Below are 23,456 nucleotides of genomic sequence, written 5' to 3'. Positions count from 1 at the left end.
ACCTTTTTGACAGTATTTGATATTCGCTCTATTTTCTGCTATGCAGCTTTTTTAATTTCTCTATGTTATTATCACACTATTTTACTTTTCCACTTTATCACTTTAGCACAGCCAAAAAAAAGAGGGCATGCGGCCGAACTGATGAACTAGAGCTTAAGTTTCTATCAATCCGGCGTGGCTGGCAGTCGGGACTCAAGTTGATTATCATCACTCAGGCTCTGCCTGATTGCTTGGAAAAAGGGGGGGGGGAGGGGGGAGGGACGGGAAAGGCACCTCAAGAGAAGATATCTGCACAGAAAAATTGAGCACGAGTATGTTGATCTTTCCTGCACATACACATATACATATAAGATACACTTGTCTTGGTACAAAACAAGTTATTAGGAGTCTGAAGAATTATTATCCTTTGGTTCTTTTTTTGTTGTTGTTTTTTTTGTTTATTAAATGGCTAAGCTAAACTCTTTAAGAATTGTCTCTGTGAACATCTGCGGGTTAAACGATCACTCTAAAAGGCAGAACGTGGCACTTGGGCTTCGCTCTCTGGGGGGGGATATCAACTGCATACAGGAAACTCATATCGAGGGCTCCCAGAAACACTTATTAGATTCTTTGGGTTTCCAAGTCCTGGGGGCCACTACACAGGGTTCCAAAACTAGGGGGGTGGGGATATTGGCCGAGAAAAGACTTTTTATCTCTTCACCCCGGGTCAAGGCTGATTCTTTAGGCAGATGGGTGATTACTGAGTGTCATATTTCTAATAACCTCCCTTTTACACTTTGCTCAATCTACGGGAGTAATGTAGATGACCCAGGAGTCATCAACTTGGTTTCAGGGGAACTAGCTCACTGGCCCACCCCTATTGTTCTCTGTGGTGATTTGAATTTGCATTTACCCTCCAACTGGGATAGCGTTAGCCACTGGAAATACAAGGGGAGGAAACCCCTGGTATATCAGGCCTTGATAGATCTTGCGCAGATGCATGGTCTGAGAGATTGTTGGGCAAAACTGAACCCCTCCCAGCCAGGGTACACTTTTTTTTCTGCTCCGCATCACACCCTTGTTAGGCTGGATTACTTTTTCCTTTCATCCTCAATTATTAACAATTGCACTATTGAAATGGCCCCACGCTTTATGTCCGACCATAATCCCCTTATCATTAACATTAAAGGTCTGGGGAAATCTAGAGAGGCCTCCTCCTGGAGTTTTGAAAAAGCTTTACTACAGGACCAGCTGTACAAAACACATATGCAAGGGTGGCTAGAGGAATTCCTGGAGATTAATGTTGGATCTGCCCCTCTTATGACAGTCTGGGACGCTCTAAAAGCTGGGATCAGGGGTGAGACTCTCGGATTCTCAGTGCGTAAAAATAGAAAAGAGAAAACGGTGATAAGTAGCCTACAAGGGAAGCTAAGGGTGGCCGAAACCAAATTGACTCACTGCATTCAAACAAGACAAGACATTGAGACAGTGCAGAAAGAGGTAGTGCTGGTTAGAGCCGAAATTGGGGCAATTTTTGCTGAAAAAACTGCAGCAAAATGGGCAAGCACCTGAGAAAAAAATTATGAGTGCAGTGACAATATCGGGCATCATCTGGCTGTTAGGACCAGACAAAAGGTTTCCTGCAATGAGATACGTGCAATTAAACTCCCATCAGGGGAAGAGACTAACAACATAGATCACATAAGAAAGGGTTTTCAGGACTTCTACTCCAAGCTCTATACGGAGGAGAACCATGGTCCCAGTGACTTAATCGCTAATGAGACCACCAACTACCTTAGCGAGATCAACCTCAGTTCTCTTTCCTTAGAGGATAGGGAAATACTAGACATAACTCCTACATGGGACGAGATACTGGAATCCCTTAATAGCCTGCCTGATGGGAAAGCTACTGGGCTGGATGGAATCCCAGTAGAGTTCTATAAGATTTTCGCTCCACAAATTAAGACAATTCTTATAGAAGTAATAACCTCTATCTGCAATGGGACTTTACCACCAGCATCCTGGTCCATAGCCAGAATAGCTATTTTCCCAAAGAAGGATAAATCTCCAACAGAGATGAGTTCGTATCGACCGATAACGCTCATTAACTGTAATTCAAAGATTTTTTCCAAAGTGCTAGCCAACAGAATTTCTTTAGTGGTCGAATCGTTGGTCTCAGAGTGGCAGCATGGGTTTATCCCGATAAAAGGAACCACAGAGCATGTTAGGAGGGCCATTACTCTATTTGATGCTGCACAGGCTGCTGGCGACCCAATGTCACTCACACTCTTGGACGCTGAGAAAGCCTTTGATCGGGTCTCCTGGCAATTTCTGTGGGCAGTCATAAAGAGAATGGGATTCGGGCCAAGGATCACGCAGGCAGTACAAGCCCTTTATGTAAAACCAACAGCTTGTGTTTCCGTTAATGGACAACTTACCGGGCAGTTTGAGATCTCCCGGGGCACCAGACAGGGCTGCCCATGCTCCCCTCTGCTGTTTGCCCTCTATTTGGACCCCTTTATCAAGCAAATAGAGAGAAATAATGAGATCCTCCCAGTCAACCTACAAGGCAGCTGTACTAAGATCATGGCTTACGCAGATGATCTGGCCATCACTTCACCTGATCCCTTAAACACCATAGTGGCCCTTGAAAATGAGGCACTAAAATTTGGGAGGATTTCTGTCTATGCCCTGAACCAAAACAAAACCCAAATAATAACCAATAGCCAAGTACCCTGGACCGATTATAGAGTAGTTCCCAAAGCCAAATATCTGGGGGTCTCTATCTCATCAAATCTGGATGAAATTGTCACAGACAACCTAGCCCCCTTGGCATTACATACTAAAAGGGCTCTAAAACAAATCAACAATCTACATCTAACCCTTGTTGGCAGATGTAATGTCATAAAAATGACATATTTTCCTAAACTTCTATATTTTTTCCCCACAATACCTCTGGAATTCAGTAAATCTAACCTACAAAAATTTCAACAAATATTCACACAGTTTATTTGGTCTTATTCCCAACCCAGGAGGGCTTTAAGGCAGCTCTGTCTACCAAAAGAGCGAGGGGGTTGGTCCTTTCCAAACATCACTCTTTACTATTGGGCTTCGGTTTTACAATTCAGCGCAGAATTGTTAAAAGAGGCTCCATCCTCGCACACTTTAGGGCTTCCCACGCCCTTCCAGCTACTACTGGGAGAACAGTCCTGGGGCTGTCTTCTTCAGGAAACCACCTACGGATACTATAAAAGGGTGAGATTCAAGACATTACTAAACTCTTTTAAAACCTTCTGCAGTATCCGAAAATTCTTAGGGCTGGGCAGATTCAACTTCTATACTCCCACGCTGAACAATGGCAGCTTGCCTGCTATCTTCGGCAGGGCTTACTTCTCAGACTGGCATAAGGCCGGCATACTGAAACTGGGAGACCTTATCACTTGTGAAGGGGTGGTCCCTTTTTCTGAGCTATTGCTTAGATTCAAACTCAAAAAAGAAGACGCATTTAAATATCTCTCTGTATCTGACTTTTTGTCTAGGAAAGCAGGGGGGGCCTCAGGATTCAGGGAAAGTGACCTGCTTAAAACTTTACGCAAGCCATTAACCCCCCGAATTGGCCTGCTATATAATATCATAAATAGGCAGACCCCAGACGACTTACAGAACATAGCTGATAAATGGCACAACAAAACTAACACTCCTAGCACCACTTTTTTTAACTCACTTGCCCTCTCACAGAACATTTTAATTTCAGCCAAACTACAGGCGCAGCACTTTAAAACCATCTTCTTTTTATATCTCACTCCTAGTAAAATTGCAAAGTGGGGGACCGGCCAAGGCACCCTATGTCCTAGAGGCTCGGAATTTGCGGTCAACTCTATCCATATTTTTTCTACATGCTTGAAACTCTCCATCACCTTAAACCGAATACAGGAATTTTTAAGGGAAGTCACAACTCAGCCTATCACACTGAATCCAACTATTATTCTGCTAGGAACACAGACAGATACTTATAAATTGAAAAGAGATGGTTTAATTTTTATTGCGATGACAGTTTGGCGGCTCTGTGTGGCCTCTGCCTGGCTTGACCCGGAGCCCCCATCGTTCTCACATTGGCTAGCCAGATTTATTGCTATGTATCACCTAGAAATTGCTGTGTACACAAAGAAAGGAAGGAAAGGACGGAAAAAGGGCCTGGAGGTGTGGGAAAAACTGACATCTTGGCTGGTACAGTCAGGAGAACCTTCATTCCGTCCCGCTTCTCCTCCCTAGTCTCTTTGTAAACTAAATATTATTATTTCTTTTTTTTCTTTTTTCTTTCTTTTTAACCGACTCCTAGGTCTTGTTGTTTTTGTTCACGTATTTTCATATTTTGCTTCTTCTTTTCTTCTTTTCTTAAACATCTGTGCTCTCTGTGCTTTTTTGGTCCACTGTGTCTTTATCTTCTGTCTAAACTATACGTAGTTTTCTCTTTCATTGAGGGGTGGGGGGGGGGGTGGGTCCTTTATTGAAATGTTTTATGTATTTTTTTTACGTTGGCAAATAAAAAAAAACTAAAAAAAAAACCGAGGATTTTGAATAGTATGCGTTTCTGAATGGGAAGCCAGTGCAACATGTCTAAAGCGGCTGATGCTGATGATTTTCTGGGCCACCTCAGGACCAGCCAAGCCGCCGAGTTCTGAACCATCTGTAGTTTATGCAGGGTAGATTTTGCCACCCCTGCATACAGACTATTACAGTAATCAATTCTTGATGTGACTAAAGCAATGGCTACTGTGCGGCGGGCAGACAAAGGCAGGTAATCAAAGAATTTGCGTAGGCCTTTTATGATATTGAAACAGACGGCAGCTACTCTTTTAGATTGTTGCTTAAAAGAAAGCATGTCATCGAATTTTATGCCCAAGTTTCGAGTTGCACTGATGGTGTTTGGGGGGGCTTCCGCATCAGATGGCCAGCAAGTGTGTGGAGAGAAGAGATTGTTTTTCCCAAATGGTAGGATCTCTGTTTTAGCAGAGTTGCATTTGAGGTGGTTATCATGCATCCAATTGAAAGTCGCAGTCAGACACTCTTTCAGAACCTGTTCGGCCTTATCTGTATCATCATCCAGAACCAGGACCAGTTGAGTGTCGTCTGCGTATGCAATAGTGCTCACATCATAGGAAGCAATGAGATTGATCAGGGGCGCCATATAAAGATTGAATAGAGTAGGGCTCAAACTTGAGCCCTGAGGTACCCCTGAGCCAGTCTCCTTCTCCTCCGAGTGGAATGCACCCGTCTCCTGCCTTTTTCCCTTCTCTTCAAAAGTGGCCTGAGATTTCCGAAGCTGGGCTGACAGACACCTTCATGCTGAGGCACCAGGGAGTGCCTGATCAGCTTCACGTGAGATCAGCAAATAGCGGGGGTCACTTTACACCTTGGAAAGAGGCTGCTTCAGACCCTTCCTCGATCTATCTGCCTTACATCCAACTGCTCTCTGCCCGGATAGGACTGGAGCAGAGCTGCGGCGAGTGCCCTGGAGATCACTGAGCCGCATGGGCACTCCGATCCCAGGGCTCGGCTAGTCTTCTCAGCAGATCAAGGCGCTTCCGTCCTGGGTCAGGCTTGACATCAACTCGAAACCAGAGAGATTGAGAAACGGAGGCTGTGATCAGCTCAGCTGCACTGGCGATACAAAAACAGCGACTACTTCCTTGGCTTCAAGGCGCCTCCAGGTCCAGGAGAAAGCCTAGTTCACCAAATTCTCCAGGGGGTCCTGCGTGTGTGCCCAGTTCTCTTCTCACTTCGTGTCATGCCTGCCGAACCCGTACTGACGTGGTTGGCAAAGACATGGTTGGCAGAGTTCCGCTACTAACCGATGAGCACATGCGCAAGGACTAGCACATGCGTGAGCAGACTATTTAGTCCTTCCTTGTTGTTGTTACGACGCTTTGCGTTCGTTGCGGGATTTGTGCATTGCTTCCGGGTTTGGTGGCGTCTGGACCGCGTCGGGGATCGTTTGCTGTATTCAAGGCGTCTTCCCGATTGCACCCTTCGGGTTTAAAGATAAGTGCTAGTGGTTCTTTGATCTGCAGTATCTGTGGATGTGGATTACGTCCAGGGCAGGTTGCGCTGGAAAGTCTGTTTTATTTGATCATTGATTTACGGAGTTGGTATCCGTGTTAGTTATACCGACGGGGGTGATTTATGTTATTGTCAGGAGTGACTCATATGTTGTTTCAGCGCTCCAAGACATCTTTTTGAACGTTGGTCTTAGACACTAAACAGGTACTCCTGATTCCTTAAGGGGCTTCTAGTTTCACGTGATGTTTTAGAGAGAAACTAAAACGTCTCCATTGTGTTTTAGGGAATCATTAGTAGAGGACCAGCGGACTTCTTGTGGAGAAACAGGGAGACATTCTTCTTAAGGCACACCACGTAGCTGGTACATTTGTATGCCTTATTCATTCTATACAGTCACATTTAGGGTATGCACTTAGACCTAATATTTATTCCTTATTTACAGGAGTGTTCTTTCCACTGCATTTTACTACCGACTTCTTCTGTGAAGATAACAGAATCCAGTCACGTCTAGGTAGCTGCATTGCTCACAGTGTTCAGGTAGCCCATATTGATGTTTAATGAGATACATATAAAGAGAGCCACTTCAACGTCCCTATTAATAAGTCCTCTTAATTACAGGAGAAGAACCTGAAGACCATAGAGTGGGTTGTCCAGTTCTCTACGCATCCTGGATTCCTGATTCCTGTGTCTCCCCCGCCTTTCCTTGTTTTGTTTCCCTGCTTTCCCTGCATTGGCATCATCTCTGTTCACCAGTGTATATATATATTTCTTGGTGTAGAGTGAACCGGTGTAGGGGAGTTGTGGATGAGCTTCAACTCCGTGGTGTTTCCGAGGCATCCTACTACAGGACATGACACTTCGGCACCTTGAAGTAGAGTGATGTGGACGGGTTGTCCCGAAAGTGACACTCGGCCATGAGTGGGCATTTGGTCAGTCTCTGCCACCCTCCCCTTGCCAGGAAGGAGCCAGCGACCAGCTGGTGACCATCACAAGGAATGGGTGCGCACTTTTTTGAAGGAAGACTGCTGCGCCCCCTGTGGGTGAAAGTCTGCGTCCCCGCCCTCCCTCCCGAGAGGCCCGACTTCCCACTGCCTGCCTGTGACAGCCTCCGCCCGCCCAGTGACAGGCGCGCTCCAGGTGACAGACCCTGCTCCCCTCCTCCCCCAGAGCTGACCCTGTGTAGAGCCAAGATACCCGCCCGCCCCAACCCGGTTAGAGACTTGCTTCACCCCCCCTGTCGGTGACAGGTCTCCCGCCCCTCTTCCCCTCCCCCTCTATCCCCCTATCCCCCTCCCCCATCTGGTGGCAGGCCTTAGCCCCTAGCCACCTCCCCATGGCGAAGAAGACGTATGACCTGCTGTTCACGCTGCTACTCATCGGTGACTCAGGGTGGGCAAGACCTGCCTGCTCTTCCGCTTCTCCGACGATGCCTTCAACACCACCTTCATCTCCACCATAGGTGAGTGTTTGTGGTACCTGCGTGGTGGGGGGACGGGGTAACTCTGATGTATTGGTCCTCCTTCAGTACCATCTGCTTGTGTTGTGTTATGGGTGGAAGTGGAGGCGTGGTGGTGCTGATTGCATTATTAACAATCAGAGGGCCATCACCATCGTTTTGGGGCTTGGAGGGTGAAGTGAAAAAGTATGCTATGGCTTTAGAACCACAACTGCTTCATTACATGTATACACCCAAAAAATAAAATATCTAGTTTTCAGTATCTGCTGTTGACCCAGATCACATCATTCTCATGCCCATCCTCTTGCAACTTACAAAATATCACCCGTGTTTGCCACTACTTTACACCATGGTATAAATCCTACAAGCAGATGTGCTGCTTGCGTCAGAGCCTCAGCTGTGCCGCGTAATGGGGAGCCCCTGTGTGTGTGTGTGTGTGTGTGTGTGTCGGTTCTGTGTGTGGCTCTGTGTTTGTGTGTGTGTGGGGCTCTGTGTGTGTGTGTGGGGCTCTGTGTGTGTGTGTGTGTTGCTGTGTGTGTGTGTGTGAGTGTGGCTCTGTGTGTGTGTGTGTGTCTCTGTCTCTGTGTGTGTGTGGCTCTGTGTGTGTGTGAGTGTGTGTGTGTGTGTGTGGCTCTGTGTGTGTGTGTGGCTCTGTGTGTGTGTGTGTGTGGTTGCAAATGCAATTGCTCTCGCATTTGCGAGACATTAAGCTATTGGCATTGTAAATGAAAATGCCATTTAATTATCGGTTTTCAAAACCAAAACATAAATAAAAATGTTGTCATTTACAATGCCAATAGCTCTAACTTTTACAAAGGCGAGACCGTTGCATTGTAAATGCTTGTTTAAGTTGTTGCTGCTCTTCTGGATTACTTTCAGTAGGCCAGCCTTTTTTCTTTCATGTTTGGGCCGGACTGAGACCTAAGATATGAAAACAAGCTCCAGCAGTCTGCCCATCTCTCCTGTTAAATGTGGGTGACCCTCCTCCATTCCAACTGTGCTCCTGCTGTTTTTTTCCTTCACAGGGGAGCCCCCTTATGCTTCCCGCTTTTTATAGTGGGGATGCCCCTTGTCCCTCCACTTCATACCATGTTGCTGATTCTAACATTCTGCCGCATGCCACTGCTGTTGTGGGCTTGTAGTTGTTATGGTGCAGGTGGTAGAATTTCCACTCACAGGGATGATGTGGCAAGAAAGTCTCATCCCACACTGACAAGAGTGATGATTAGTTCCTCCCTATGAACTAGAGAATTCCTCAGTTTCCCTGAAACTATCCCACAGTAAGCCCATCTTCAGGAAACCTGGGTCTAACCATTTTAATCCAGCAAATTCCACCAATATCCAATGGTCTCTTTCTAGACAAGCTCATTGACAAACCAGATTTTCAACTACCTTGTACAAACTGGATTCAGACCTACAAGAAGCACTACATCAGCATTGACCTTCACCTGGGAGCACATAAAGAATACCATTGATTCTAAGAGTCACCATGCTACTCCTACTTGACCTATAATCAACAAGTGTGTGTTTCCAAGGACTTGACCTGTAGGTGAAACAGATTGACACTGAGGTCCTTTGCCAGAGCAGGAGGGGACCACAACTGGGTGCAAAGAGACGAGGTCTACAGTGTGGTAGGGATGTGAGGCCCTGACCGGGGCCCAGTGAGTAATAACAGGGGACTATGCCACTATACAGAGAGTCAGCACTACACGGCAGGGGTGGAGACCGTGGACTATCAAGTACACACTGATACCTAATTATCATAGCCAAGGCCGAACAGGCAGAGACATAGGGGACACTGGAGGCATAATGGGCTAGGGAGTAGAGCGGACCTCTACCAGTGGCCTGCTTCCCTTTGGAAGGCGGGAGCAGCATTGAAAGACTAACCACGTCGGAACCTGAGAATCTGTCACCAACTGGTGCACCCCTCTGCTATGTGACACAGACAGGAGTGGGGACCCATCATGGGCAAGCTGAGGCTAAAACTGGGGAATGGGCCTCCGGAAGGGAGGAGACGCTTCACACATCCAGCAAAACTGGGGTGGACGAACCAGGGGCTGCAGATCAGTCATTATGCATGCACCTGGACAAAGTATTGGCCCCAATAGCGGACATGAACGTCACACTTCAGCAGGACATTGGAGGAGTGTCTGACAGCCTGAGCCTGTTGCAGGCGGAACACCATAAGTTGGTGGACATAATAAAAATATGTTGAACAAACAATTCAGGTCCTGCGGCCGGAACAAGCTGCATCATCCCGCAAACTGGATGATCTAACTGCAAGAGTGTCGATCCTTGAAAGTTGAGCCATTGTAGCTGAAGGGCGAAATCGATGTAACAATATGGTGTTGTTCCGTGAGTGGCTATGGAATTCGGTGGCTCCAGGATTGCTTACACCGTTTTTTGCAATGGAAAGAGCACACATAGTGCCCTTGCGCCCGCTGGTGCCGGGTCGGCCCCCTCGCCCTGTAGTGGCAAGCCTTTTGCACTACAAAGATCGGGACATCTTAATATACGATGCTCGTAATAATGGACCATAAGTAATTCGGAACAGCCAAGTGTCCATCTTCCCATCTTCCCAGAGTTTATGATGAAAGTGAAAGCCCACAGAGCTTCCTTTCTGGAGGCCAAGAAAGCGCTTCGAGAAGAGGGCATTTCATGCTCCTTGTTGCTCCTTGCCAAACTACAGGTAATCCTGGATGGGGCGACACACTTCTACGATTCCCCAGATGAACTGTGGACCTGGATTGAGACTTATTGGACGGATGCAACAGTGCCACGGCCAGGAAACAACGCCCCAATAGCAAATAGGGTGAAACAGAAACAGATTCGACATTAATCCAGGAGGATCCAGCTGTGGAAACCTTCCTCATACCAGACGGCACAGGAAAGACTGGCGGCATTACAGGAGGTTGTGGCACCACAGGTGTAGGGAGTGGGCTCCGGGAAATCTTCAGACCACATAACAGAGGACTCGGACACTGGCGACTCTACCCAGAGTGAAATGGTGTTACCAGATGTGACCCCGCAGACAGCAGATGACTTGATCTAGCAGCGAACCAAAGGGGCTGTTCACAAGGTGTTAAGAAAGGAGGTATGGATTAACCCCTCCCGGCTAGGACGGGAACACATCCAGGTATGGAGAGCCCGATACTAGAGGAGATGTGATGGGTCTAAGTCATGTAGAATTAAATTAGCCTACCTACTACCGGGCCACCTACTAGGTACTACTCACCACAGGAGGGACTATTGTCCCTGGCACTGGCTTATGGGGCTGGAGAAAGAGACTGTTTCTGTGGTTAGCTCCTTGCACCCCCCCCCCCAACCAGATAGCCCCTACCAGACAACTAGAGGAGGCCATCTTCTTCTGATTTTTTTTGTTCTTACAGGTTTGGGCAGGCAGCCTTTGCAAAGCTTCCCTGAGGAGGAGGAGTTACTTGTTTGGGATGTTTGGCGGTCTCCTTGTTGTTCGCACTGGGTTGGCTGAGAGACCAGGGGGAGGAAGGGGAGAATGGGGAGGATTTAGAGAATAATGATGTCGACCTTGGTACCACTGTACCAAGAGGTGAACATTTTAGCTTACCTTATACACAGAGGAGCACATATAGCGATGCTACAGGAGAAGCACCTCACACTCGAAGAGGGGACACGACTATGACATAGATGGCGTGGTCAGTTATGTGCCATCGCTTATTTGCCATTCTTGAGGGGGACATTGGTGTGGATCAGAGCTGGTACCCCCATTGAGGTAGATTGTTCCACTATAGACCCAGAGGGCCAATATGGCTTGACACTGGGCAGACTAATGGGCAAAATGGTTACACTCTGAAGCATTTATGCTCTGAATCAGGATCAAGTGCACTACCTTAGAAGACTGTCAGCACCCCTCGCTCTGCCTGACACATCAGAGATCTTACTACGGGAAGACTTTAAGTTATGTGGGAGACATTGACCTAGATAGATTGACCCCCGGTTAAACGGTACAGTAGTGTCTAAGGTAACAAAAGGGCTTAGGGAATGGCTAGATCGGTGGGACATGGTGGACATCTGAAGAGTACAACATGGGAACACAAGGGATTACCCATATTACTGACTCCTTTATAGCCTACATACTAGACTACACCTGTTCGGCCAACCTGGAACCCGCTATCACCCGCTCGGAATACCTAGGGCGCACAATATCAGATTCTCACTCCTCCCACAGATCTCCCGAGGCTTCGCCGGGAGCAACGCTTCTTTTTAGCTAAACACTGACCTCTGATCCACGAACTTTGTGTCTCCTAGCTGCGCTCTGGACTTTCGCACATTGCAACCTTTTAGCTGCCTCACCCTCCCGCACGCGCCCCAGAGCACCTGCCGCTGATCGTCTCCTCCTGCCGGGCTGGTAGGGACGGGCGAGTCCACCATCTTGGGCGGCTCTGGGGTCAGCGCTGCAGTCTTCCGGCCCCTCCCCCCCCGACAAGCATTTCAGGCGCCCAGCGGACTTCGCGCCTATTCTCACTCCTCCCACAGATCTCCTGAGGCTTCGCCGGGAGCAACGTTTCTTTTTAGCTAAACACTGACCTCTGGTCCACGAACTTTGTGTCTCCTAGCTGCGCTCTGGACTTTCGCGCATTGCAACCTTTTAGCTGCCTCACCCTCCTGCACGCGCCCCAGAGCGCCTGCCGCTGATCATCTCCTCCTGCCGGGCTGGTAGGGACGGGTGAGTCCACCATCTTGGGCGGCTCTGGGGTCAGCGCTGCAGTCTTCCGGCCCCTCCCCCCCCGACAAGCATTTCAGGCGCCCAGCGGACTTCGCGCCTATTCTCACTCCTCCCACAGATCTCCCGAGGCTTCGCCGGGAGCAACGTTTCTTTTTAGCTAAACACTGACCTCTGGTCCACGAACTTTGTGTCTCCTAGCTGCGCTCTGGACTTTTGCGCATTGCAACCTTTTAGCTGCCTCACCCTCCTGCACGCGCCCCAGAGCGCCTGCCGCTGATCGCCTCCTCCTGCCGGGCTGGTAGGGACGGGCGAGTCCACCATCTTGGGCGGCTCTGGGGTCAGCGCTGCAGTCTTCTGGCCCCTCCCCCCGACAAGCATTTCAGGCGCCCAGCGGACTTCGCGCCTATTCTCACTCCTCCCACAGATCTCCCGAGGCTTCGCCGGGAGCAACGTTTCTTTTTAGCTAAACACTGACCTCTGGTCCACGAACTTTGTGTCTCCTAGCTGCGCTCTGGACTTTCGCGCATTGCAACCTTTTAGCCGCCTCACCTTCCTGCACGCGCCCCAGAGCGCCTGCCGCTGATCGTCTCCTCCTGCCGGGCTGGTAGGGACGGGCGAGTCCACCATCTTGGGCGGCTCTGGGGTCAGCGCTGCAGTCTTCCGGCCCCTCCCCCCCCCGACAAGCATTTCAGGCGCCCAGCGGACTTCGCGCCTATTCTCACTCCTCCCACAGATCTCCCGAGGCTTCGCCGGGAGCAACGTTTCTTTTTAGCTAAACAATGACCTCTGGTCCACGAACTTTGTGTCTCCTAGCTGCGCTCTGGACTTTCCCGCATTGCAACCTTTTAGCTGCCTCACCCTCCTGCACGCGCCCCAGAGCGCCTGCCGCTGATCGTCTCCTCCTGCCGGGCTGGTAGGGACGGGCGAGTCCACCATCTTGGGCGGCTCTGGGGTCAGCGCTGCAGTCTTCCGGCCCCTCCACCCCCTGCCACTCCCCCTGACCCTCCCCCCTCATGTGTCCCTACATCTTGGTTAGTCAGTCTCGGCAGCGCAGCGGACGAGCGCAGCGAGCGCGACGAAGGCGCGCCGAAGTTGCGCCTAAGTTAAGCCCGTCTGCGCCCGTCCGCGACGGGCGGTACCAGGGGCCACAGACTCTGCCCTTCCTCTGGTCTACACTTCGGCTCAACTGTCTGCACATCTCGCTACTATCCCTCTCTCCCCTTCTTTATTGCACCGTTTAGACACTCTTGGTATCTACGCCCCCCACTCCCCCTGCTCTCTCTCAGTCGCACCCAGCCCTGCCTCCCCTACGTCTTGTACTCTCCCTGCCACTTGTCCCTCCCCTGGTCCCTTGGCAGCCTCTGCCTTTTTGCTCAACACCCGTTCTGCGGCCAAAAATCAAACGGCACTCTTTAATCTTCTCAATACTGAGTCCCCTGATTTCCTATTTCTCACAGAAACCTGGTTCTCCACTGATTCTCTTCCAGATCTCTTGGCCATCCTCCCCGACACCTATTACGCCCTCCGAGCAGAACCCCCGGACGGCAAGGTTGGAGGGGGTGTGGCTATGATAATCCGCTCCTCCTTGAAATTCCAACTTCTTGCTCACCCCCCCATACCCAATGTAGACTACCTGGTGGCCCGTTCCCTTAATCTCCCCTCTCCTCTCACTGTTGTCCTTATGTACCGCCCCCCTCAAGCTATGCCGCTGTTCGTGTCCACCTTGCAGGATCTCTTGGCCACACTGGTGGTTAACAACTCTTCGTTGCTACTGCTTGGTGATTTCAACTTCTGCCTGGGTGACCCCAGGGAGGACTCATCGTCTAAAGACTTTTCTGCTACACTTCAGTGTCTTAATTTCTCATCTCACGTTTCGGTCCCCACTCACATCCAGGGTCATATCCTGGACCAAATCTGGTCTTCACGCTGTAACGTCTCATCTACCTCTATCCTCCCCTGCGTTTGGTCGGACCACTCTATGATCTCATTCTCCATCCACTTGGGTCCAGCCGAGAAAGTCCCTCTACCTAAAAACATTCTGGCTCGTAGTTGGAACCAGACCGACCTCAACTCTCTTTTGTCTTCCTTGGCCTCTTATGCCCCTGACCTGACTGACCTGTCCCTGGAAAGTCAGGCAGATGCCATCAGCACCTGGCTCTCTTCCTCCTGCGACCAGGTTGCCCCGCTCAAGAAGGTCAAATCTGTCCGTCCCTACGACGCGCACAAATGGTTTACCAGCGATCTTAAAGCTCTCAAACTAGATCTCAGGCGCTCGGAACGCCATTGGAGACGGAACTACTGCCCCACTCCCCGCCTCAAATATAAAGCTCTCCTCAACGACTACAAAAGAGCCATTCTAGCGGCTAGAACCAAATACTTCACTGAGAGAGTGGCCCTCTCTGCCAATAAATCCCGAGAAATCTTCTCATTAGTCCATAATCTCGCCACTTCCGATCGCACCTGCACGTCTCTTGTTCCATCTCAAATTTTCTGCTCTTTACTGAATGAATATTTCATTGACAAGATCATTAACATCAAGGCCAACATCCCCATGGTGCCTCATCCTGAACTCTCTGGTTCCCTTCCTCTGCCTTCCTCTTCTTTGGACCATTTTCAACCCATTTCTTCTGAACTTTTCCTTGACTTGCTTGTTAAGGTTAAGTCTGGTTCTCCGGCGGACTGTGCTCCCACACGGATTCTCAGAACACTCTTCACTAGTTGCCCCGTCCCTCCTCTCACTTTCCTTAATGCTTCTCTGGCTTTGGGTTCTGTCCCTTCTTCATTCAAATCCGCTATAGTTCTCCCAATTCTTAAAAAACCTGGTCTAGATCCCTCTCTTTCATCTAATTTCAGGCCTATTTCTCTGCTCCCTTATCTGGAGAAGATCCTTGAAAGCCATGTTACATCTTGCTTGTCCACCTATATCGAGGAGAATCATCTTCTGGCCTCCCACCTGGCGGGTTTTCGCCCAGGCCACTCCACTGAGGGAGTGGTCCTTGCGGTCCTGGACGAACTTAAGGGGAAAGCTGACAGCAACCTCCCCCAAGCTCTGGTCCTCCTCGATTTGTCCGCTGCGTTTGACACGGTCGATCATGCCATCCTTCTCGATCGTGTCAGCGCAGCGGGCATCCAGGGCGCTGCCTTTTCTTGGATCGCGTCCTTCCTTCAAGGCAGGTCGCAAGTGGTTCACCTCTTCGGTTTTTCCGCTCCCCCTCGTCCGGTTACCTGTGGGGTCCCTCAAGGTTCCTCCCTCTCCCCACTTCTCTTTAATCTTTACATCCGCCCTCTTATCTCTTCTCTTCTCGAGCTGGGGGTCTCTGTGTATAATTACGCAGATGACCTCCAGCTCGTCTTTGATCTTTCGTCCCCTTCTGACTCCCTTCCCAAGTTCTGTTCCACTTTAGTCTTTATTTCTCAGTGGATGAGCTTCAATCACTTGAAGCTCAATCCGGACAAGACAGAGCTTGTCCTCACGGGTGGTCCTTCTAATCCCTGGTCCCCGGTACACTGGCCCCTTTCCTTTGGTCCCCCTCCCTCACCGGTTTCTTCTGTTCGGACCCTGGGCATCAAGGTCAGCCACGACCTGTCCATGCATGCCCAAATCAGTTCCGTCTTGTCTTCCTGTTTCTTGTGTCTTTGTTTAATTCGTAAGATTTCCCGTTTTTTTTCTGTAGATGCCCTCAAAACCATCGTCATGGCTCTTATCATCTCCCGCCTGGACTACGGGAATGGCCTGTACGTAGGCATCCCCGCCTATGAAATCCGCCGCCTCCAGGCCATTCAAAACCAAGCGGCCCGCCTTATCCTCCGCCTACCCAAATCTTCTCACATCACCCCTGCACTCAAGTCCCTACACTGGCTCCCTGTTCATCTCAGATCCTACTTCAAACTAGCCTGCTTGGCCTTTCGGGCGCACGCTCGTTCCGCCCCTCTCTTCATCAATTCTCTCATCACCTCCCACGCCCCCAGCCGCACTCTCCGCTCCTCATCACTTTCTCTTCTCCACGTCCCCCGTTTCCGTAAATCACGCACAGGGGGCCCCCGATTCTCGGTTCTGGCCCCCCGGTTCTGGAACAGTCTCCCTCTTTCCATACGCTCCATCCCTATCTACACCCACTTTCGCAAGGCCCTCAAAACTTTTCTGTTCTCTCAGGCATTCCCCAGCTAGTCCCCTTGGGTTCCCTCTGTGAGCCTGGATGAGTCTTCAGCGCCAGGAAGCCGCTTGGCCGCAGTGCGCCTAATCAAGTTTCTTTTTCATTTCATTCATTTCATTTCATTTCATTTCATTTCACAATCCATTATTACTCCTACCGGAGCCCACCAAAACTCCCACTTGGCGACTTCACCCTACTTTCCTAGAAGATGTACACTTCCATACCTCGTTACAGGCAGAGGTTACTAAATATTTCTAGTTAAATCAGGGTACTGTCGGCTCTAGGACTGCGGAATTGTAGGATTTCAAGGTAATAGTGAGAGGACACTGCATGAGCCGAAAAGTGGGAATGAGGAAGGAAATACTAGAGGAATTTGCCGGACTAGAGGCTGAGCTATACGGGGGGCTCAACTGACGGCTGAGGTAGATACACAGGAATGACTAAGCGACATGAAAAAGGAATACTGAGGGGGGGGGAGCAGAGCGGTTAGATTGCTCGCATGGCTTGTGTGCCATGAAAATAGTGGTTACCCCATTTCTTGAATTAGATTAACAGGGGGTACAATACTATACAGCCCCAGGGTGGTGAATGAGACATTTAGGGGTTATTATGAAGGACTACACAGTAAACTGAGTCTGCAGATGTCGGAGAGCCTTGTTGACTTTCTAACACCTATACCCTTAGAGACATTGGAACCTACCCTGTAGGAGAGCCCCGGAGAACCGGTGACAACAATGGAAATTTGTGCGGCGCTCAAAGAGATGGCCAAGGGAATACACCAGTACCGGATGGTCTGCTGTAGGAGTTTTACTTCATATATACACAGACGTTGGCTCCGACACTGGAGGCAATGTACGCGAAGGCTTGGAATAAAGGTGAGTTACCGCCCTTCACTAGAGATGCCCTTGTTGTACCCCTCCCTGAGGCAAAAATATTGGAGGCGTGAACGTCAAACTTCCGTCCCTTCCCTATGCTCAACGTAGTCTTGAGCAAGGTCTGATACACAAAGATCAGAAAAGATTTATACCGACTAGGTCCACCCCTGGGAACCTTCCCATCCTGTCAATAGACATTGAAAAGACGTTTGACTCAGTGGGATGGGACTTCCTGTACACCACATGGGACTAGGGGAGGGATGGATTAAGTGGGTAGAATTACTATACATGCACCCAACTGTACCCGTTAAAACAAATGGAGTGATTTCACAGTTGTATAATATACATAGAGGCACCAGACAGGGCTGCCCACTATACCCACTGCTATTTGCTTCGGCAATTGAGCCACTAGCGGCAGCCTTCAGACAGCGAGGGCACCTCCACGGTGTACATCTGGGAGGGAAGATGCATGTAATTTCCCTCTATGCCAATGATCTGCTGTTATATTTGAGAGACGGAGGCCAAGGGGCGGAACAGGCGTTTAACCTGTTAAACAATTATGCCATACTGCCTGGGCTTAGACTCAATAAGGCCAAGACACATGTCTTCCCATTGGTGAGTGAATGTCTTCACCCTGAAGATCTTCCTGAGGGATTGACATGGTCCCCACGCTCCTTTAAATATCCCAGAGTACAAATATTTCATAGGCTAAAGGACCTGAGAGATGGCAACCTGAATCCGGTTATAAGGTCATTAAAATCATGTGTCCAGTTCTGGCGCTCACTAAGACTCCCATTAATGGCACGCATAACGCTGTCAAAAATGATAATGCTTCCCAGACTCCTATAATTTTGATAAGTTTACCGGTGGTAGTCACGCCCCCATGGTTTGCGGGCTTAAACCAACTACTCAGGGAACTAATATAGGACAGGGTTGAATAGAGTATCTTTTGATACAAAGGGCACCGGAGGAGGGGGGATTGGGCGCCCCCGAATTTGAGCTCAACCTTAATGGATAGCCCAGTGGCTAGACAGCAGGAATGTCGAACTGTTGGGAAATGAAGAATGGTGGAACAGTCAGTGATGGGTGCGAACTAGACTCTTACATCCAGCGGTGATCATACCAAAGCGTATTATTACAAGCTGTACTATACTACTGGAAGAGGTGCCTCCAACAAATAAACGGAGCCCATCCCTATACACCAGATCTGCCCCTGATTAGGATACCACATGGCGAGTCTCTAGAGGACTTTCTATCCCAATACGATCTATCACATGGGTAATTTCTGACATACCACTTAATAACAAGGACGCTTCAAGACCTTTGGAGAAACGGCCAGCAGGAACCACAAACTCATGAAGTCCTTCAGGCTTGGATAACTTTAGGGGTGACCAGACATTTAGTTAAATGGTTGTACAGAGCGTTACTGGACATGGTGAAAAAAACGCCATTTGGAAATCAAGAGAAATGGATGGAAACTATAGGAAGAGAGCTAGTAGACAAGGAATGAATCTGGGATCCAGGGGATGGTCCGAAATGGGTGTCAAGAAACTCAAATTTTAAAGTGATTCAGTTCAACTATATTCATGTGGTATACTGGAGGAGTGGTCCAGGTTTGTCTTAGGTGTGGACTGAGAGATGTAGGCTCTGCCCACATGACCTGGGAATACGCATATTTGAAGGAGTTCTGGGAGACAGTTCTGAACATGATCAAGAAGACACTGACCCGCACACTTCCAAACACAATAGAGGTTTGCCTGCTGGGTCTGTTTTCCAGACCAAAAGCCAAGAAAGTAGGTAACAGATTTGTGGATTTAGCATTGGTCTATCGAGAGGAGACAGATAAGCCTAACATTGGAAGGCACCTGCAGGTCCTGTGGTAACAGCATGGGAAAGCAACATAGATATCCGGGCCAGGGCAGAGCAGAGAGCACTTCAGAAAGAAGATGCACAGGGGATTCTCCGGCAACCCCTAGCAGACCTATGGAAGGAAGTTTTGAGAGCCTGGTAGACTAGACATGAAACAGACTCAAGTAATGATGAGACTGCAGAGGAGCAGGTTGACGATAGCTCCGGGTCAGGGAATTCAGGAGTGAGGATTGTTCTGTCCTGACTTTGGGTGAGCCACTGGAGGCCTGGTTGGGCTCACGCTCTTGCGCGGGGGCTGGCAGCGCCGCGGCAAAGACATACGCCGACACAGTGTCTTAGTCGGAAGTGACGTGCCGGAGCGCGCGCCCTTCTTTTATTGCACGCCGCAGGCCACGCCTGGCCTGCGGATGTAGGGGTGCATGTGCGTGTGTCAACTAGACCGCTCACAGCCATTACATCCCTATCCAACTATGCAATTGTTTTTTTGGTTTTTTTTCAAACAGATAAAGAAACACAAGATCAGTCTTATCACATGTTAAACAAAATGCCTTGGTACTTGCGTGTCCCTTGTTGACAGACTCAGGGTCTCAGCAGGCAGGCATAGTCTTTCCGTTTCTGGCTCGGTGGTGGGTTGGGCCTCAGGTTGTATCTTCGGGCGTTGCCCCTGCCACCTTCACCAATCTGATGAGTGTCTCTGGTTGCAGCCACCGGTGTTTGGGACGCTGCTGAGGAGCCATGTTCTTCCGCTTGACACTCTGGGGGTGTGGTATTTTCTTCGCTGGGTGTCGCCGTCCCGTTGGGTTGGATATCCTCTCCTGATGCCTCCGAGCGCTGCCTGGACTCCTGCGGGAGGGCCTTGAACCACGAAGTGTTTCGCGATACTTCCTCTTCTCCTCTTTTGGCTGTGACCATGGTGCCTTTGGTAGACGTGACTGTCCATGTGCCCGGTTCATAACGGGTTTGGAACTTCCCTCCTGGACGTCTATTCCGGATAATCACTTGGGTTCCCGGGCTTAGGCTCCTTGGATGGGCCCTCCTGTGCATGCTGACACGTTGATTCCCTTGTCGTCTCCGTGACTGAACTTCTTCAGTGTCGGCCGGGGGTGGTGTCCAGCCCAGGGCAGTGGGAAGGAGGTCTCTCCGTGGTCCTTGGAACATGAGGGTCCATGGGCTCCTTTGTGTTGCACAGTGAGGAGTGCCCCTGTACTCCCGCAGGAATTCATGTAGCCTTTGCTCAGGATCGGCTTGTTCCACTAAGGCGATTCGGAACACTTTATTAAGGGTCCGCATAAACCTCTCCACGTCTCCGTTCGCCTGTGGCCACTGAGGTGTAATGCGGCGATGTTGAATCCCTCTGGTCGTAAGGAACGTGGCGAACTCCGCCCCTTGAAAAGGCGGCCCGTTGTCGCTCCGGATCTCCGAAGGGTAGCCGAACATGGAGAAAATCTTTTCCAACGCCGGTCCTACATGGGCAAACGCAGTGGAGATAACTCTCTCCACTATTGGGTACTTGGAGTAGGAGTCAATGGCTACCAGGGTGTGTCCTTCTCCCGGGAAGCTTCCAAAATCTATGCTGACCTTGGTCCAGGGGGATGTACAGGCATCTTCCGTGATTATTGGCACGGGTCTCTCCAGGTCGCTAGTCAGCTGACAGGCCATGCAGCTCTTTACATAGTCCTCCACCCTGATATCCAGATCTGGAAACCATACCTTCTCCCTCATGCACGCCTTCATTTTCGTCGCGCCTTGATGCCCTCCATGGGCCAGTTGTACCGCCCGATGCCTCAGGCTGTGGGGTATGACCAGTCGTGACCCTCTCAGCAATATTCCGTCGTCCGTGGCACTCAGCTCATGCCGTATCCGCCAGAATTTTGTGAGTGATTCTTTGTCTTCCACGACCCAGGAGGTGGGCGAGCGCAAATATTCAGCCCATGATCCATCTTGGACTGCCTGAACCGTTCTCCGGTATACGTTGTCGGTGGTCGCGGCTTCCTTTATGTCTTCTATGGCCATACTGTTCGGGCATGATGTGAGGGCTACCCACTGGGCATACTCCTCACCGTCGTCCTCTGCTGACTCAGGTTCCTGTTGTGAGGGATGGCGTGATAAGTAGTCCGCGGGATTTTTGGCCCCTGGGCGGTAGGTGACTTCCATCTCATACGATTGCAGTTGTATCACCCAACGTTCAATGCGAGGTGGCGGATGTGGTGCAGTTCCTTTGAAGAGTGACACTAATGGTTGATGGTCCGTGACCATTACAAATGGGTGGCCTTGTAGGTATAGGTGGAAGTGGCCGCAGGCCCATTTAATAGCGAGGGCCTCCCTCTCGATCTGGGCATACCTGGTCTCCGTCGGGGTTAAGGCCTTGCTGGCAAAAGCCAATGCCGTCCACTGGCCGGGTTCATGTTCTTGGGTCAGGACAGCGCCGAGGCCCACCGGGCTGGCATCCACGATCACCTCCGTACGCTTCCTGGGGTCGAAGTAGGAGAGTGTGGCCTTCTCCAGGAGTGCGTCCTTGATCCCCTGAAATGCTTCGTCTTCTCTCGAGCCCCACTGCCACGGGACATCTGTTAGCGCTCGCAGTGGCTCACTCCGAGTGGCCAGGCCCGGTATGAATCGGCCACAGTAAGTGGCCATACCGAGGAAGCTTCTCACTTCGGTCGGGGACTTCGGCGCGAGAGCGTCTTTGATGGCCTTGGATTTCCTCGGATCAATCTGGATGCCCTCCTGGTTGAAGATGTACCCAAAGAATTCTATCGAGGACTGAAAGAACTGACATTTTTCTTTGTGAAGTGTTGCTCCGTGGGTACTTAATCTCTTTAGGACATCCCTCAGGTGCTTGTGGTGCTCCGATGCAGTGGCAGAATGTATCAGGATGTCATCGCTGACGTTGATGACCCCCGGTAGTCCTGAGAGGAGTTCTCGGATGGTGTTCTGAAACACCTCCGCCGCTGATGAAATGCCGAAGTTCAGCCGTTTGTAACGCCGGAGCCCTAGGTGGGTGCTAAAAGTTGTAATGAAGCGATTTTCCTCCGCTAGGGGCAACTGATGGTATCCGGCGTTTAGATCTATCTTCGAGAACCACTTCGACCCATTTACATCAGCGACGATGTCATCCATGGTTGGAGTTAGATGTCTCTCTTCGGATCGCGGTGTTCGGTAGCCGCATGTCGATGCACAAGCCGATAGCGCCTGGTTGCTTGGGCTTTTCTACAATGACCATGGGTGACACCCATGGGGTGGGCCCCGTGACCTTCTCGATGACGCCCAGGGTTTCGAGCTTTTCCAGTTCTTTCTCCACTAGTGGGCGTAGGTGGAAAGGCATCTGACGGTGGCGTAATGCGGTGAGAGTGACTGATTTATCAATATGCAGCTTGACAGGCTCACATTTGATGCAGCCCAGGCCCTTGAACAGTTCAGGAAAACGTGCCAACAGTTCATCCACTTGATGCGCTCTTATCCGATTAGCAAAAGCTATGAGTTTCAAGTCTTCAGCTGTGTGACTGCTGATTAATGTATCGGCCTCCTGGTTAATGATGTGGATCGTTGCCAGTACTTGTGACTCATCAGCCTGGATTGGTATAGTTATTTTTCCTTTGAGGGGTAATGGGGTGCCCGCTGCGTACGCAAATATTCTCGTCTTGGATGGTATTATCTCGGGCCGTGGGCGTAGTTTGTTGAATTGCTGCAGGCCCATTACATTGACCGTGGCGCCGGTATCAATTATGGCCTTGACCTCATTTCCCGCCATCAGCACGGTGCACGTGGGCTGTGGCCGTCGTCGTTGCTTAAGCTCTCGTGCGAATGAGACGATGTATGCCTCCTCATCCTCCGACTCTGAGTCGTCGTACACTGTGGGCAGGTGTTTCTCTGCTCTTGCAGGCGCTGCGTCGTTCAACGATAGTTGGCGGACGGCTTTTGTGGGCGCCCGTGATTTTCTGAAGGTTTTGGACGTGTTTCTTTTGCGGCATACTGAAGCAAAATGGTTAGGTATTCCACAGTTTGCGCATGTCTTCCCTTGGGCCGGGCAGTCCTTGGCCGCGTGGGGTTCATGCCCACAATATCCACATCGCGTTCGAGGTGGATCCCTCCCATATTCTATTTGTGGTGGTCCCCGTGGTTGGGATCGTACTGCATCCGCCCGCTCCACTTTAATGGTCTCTGTCTTGACATGTGGCTGGTGTAGTGCCTGTTCCATGGCAGAAGCTCTGACGCTCGAGAGTTCATGAGATCTCGCGAGGATTAAGATGTCTTCCAGAGATATACCCGGTTTGCGTAGGATCGCCCCTCTAAGCGTTTTGTCTCGGCAACCTTGGATGATCTGCCGCCTTATGGCTTTAGGTTGGTCTTCGTCGGTGGAG

The 23,456-nt window shown here is 50.1% G+C and overlaps 1 protein-coding gene across 1 annotated transcript in view; it reads right to left on the bottom strand.

Annotated features, from left to right (window-relative positions):
• LOC147730418 (aldehyde oxidase 1-like) overlaps window positions 1-23,456 on the bottom strand; it is a gene marked incomplete at its 5' end in the record, with an annotated part of 524,934 nt that overhangs the window by 275,744 nt on the left and 225,734 nt on the right. The window lies entirely within an intron of this gene.

The sequence above is a fragment of the Lissotriton vulgaris genome, chromosome 2_1 (genome assembly GCF_964263255.1).
Source record: "Lissotriton vulgaris chromosome 2_1, aLisVul1.2, whole genome shotgun sequence".
Classification (NCBI taxonomy): Eukaryota; Metazoa; Chordata; class Amphibia; order Caudata; family Salamandridae; genus Lissotriton; species Lissotriton vulgaris.
The sequence above is the reverse complement of the archived record's forward strand: the minus strand, read 5'-3'. Positions and strand labels throughout refer to the sequence as shown.